Consider the following 1,862-nt stretch of genomic DNA (forward strand, 5'->3'; position numbering starts at 1 on the left):
GTGGTGTTTTTCTGCATATAAAGCAATTCTTGTAGAGAGGCAAACAGCATACACAGCTCATCTTAGAGGTCTTTAAATGGCCTCTAAAACAAGATAAGAAACAATTACAGAAACTGTAATCGTTCAACAGCAGCATTTGCATACTCTGGTATTTCTAAGTGCTCCGAACATCTTATTAGTGCAATATAAGTACATGAAGCATTTCTCCTATTTCCTCTTGGCAAACTTTTCCCTTAATTCCAAATAAATGGTCTTTGCATTATTGGGTGTTTGTTCAGCCTTTTAATTTATTAAGCCTCTCAGGTACAGTGTTTAGAAATCCAACTAAACCAGTTTGAACAAAAAGGAGAATTTATGCCTCATATAAGTGGAAGTCTATTCACCATTGGATTCACAGACTTAAACAAAATTGTAGTTTGGTCTTTCTCTCTTGTTTTCACACGACCTCCAAACCCTGCACCTCCCTGGGTGGTGGGGGCCTCATTTTCTCCTAAAGATGCCCTTTCTCCAGATGGTTCAGAGGACCTTTACCAGCAGCCTATTTCTCGCTCTCATAACAAAAATAAGACTTTTCTAACTCTAAATAAAAAAATCCAAGGGAATAACTCTGATTGGTTCTGCTAGGGTCACTTGGTCACTTTAGACTAATAACTGGGGTCAGGTAATTAGATTATTATGAATGGCTGAGTCTAAGTTATATGCCTACATCTATGGCCAGGACCTCCATCTCCTGGAATTAACATTCCCAGTAGAATCTGATGATTAAGTCTGGGGAGGAGCACTTCCCAAACCAAGATACAAAGCCAAATGTGAATGGTTAGTTGATTTGGAAAGCTGAAATTATGCGTGAAACAAGCAGTCTACCTAAATTCCAGTAATGATGTCATTGTCTGGGACAAATTATTTACTTGTTCACATCGTGTGCACAAGAAATAATGTGTTTGCAGAAATAATGCAGCATCATGAATTTGGCTGATCTAACTCCTATTCTCAACCTTGCCTATAGCTACCTTTTAGGTAGAGGGCCAAGTTATATAGTTATATTATTCTGACCAATGAGACATAAATGTGTGTTATTCTGTGATTCTTGGGAAAGCATATACATACCAGATATAGGTATTGTTTCTTCTCTCTTCTTTCTTCTGATGGAAGATGGATGTAATATCTGGAGTTGCAGCAGCCATCTTGCAACCATGAGGCACAGCCCAAAGAATCATGAGCTGCAAACCAGGGCCAGAAGCTACTGCCTTGAGACTTTTTGTTATGTAAGAAAAATGACCCCCTATTTGTTTAAAACACTAGAGTCAGATTGTCTGATATTTGCCACCAAAATATTCCTCATACAATGGATAAATCAGATTTAGATGTAATCATAAATAAAATCTTAAAAGCTATGGAATTCTGGTACAGGTCTGTGCCTCTGTTTTACTCTTAGAGATTTCAGTTATCCATCATTTCAAACTCTGGGGAGGATGAAGAAGACACACTTCTCTCACCCAGAGGAAGCTTACAATTATATAGAGCTTAAAATTTAGGCCAATGTTTAACAAAGAATTCCTTCTCATGTTAATTCCCCAGTGCTGTAATTAAACCCATTTGCTTTTTATTTCATCCTCAGCAGAGCTCAAGAATGGCTAGTAACCATCTTTTTAAATAGGAGAGATGACTTAATTAAAATACTCTCCCATCTCTGTGGTGTGTGCAGTGTATGTGTGTATATGTGTGTATATGTGTGTGTGTGAGAGAGAGAGAGAGAGAGAGAGAGTTGGTTTTCTCTGGTTAATTAATATGAATATCTCTGAATTTCTTAATAAATATATATATTTCAAAGCTCTAATTTTTATGTGAGATTTGATCAAACA

Source organism: Saccopteryx bilineata, chromosome 10 (assembly GCF_036850765.1).
Source record: "Saccopteryx bilineata isolate mSacBil1 chromosome 10, mSacBil1_pri_phased_curated, whole genome shotgun sequence".
Classification (NCBI taxonomy): Eukaryota; Metazoa; Chordata; class Mammalia; order Chiroptera; family Emballonuridae; genus Saccopteryx; species Saccopteryx bilineata.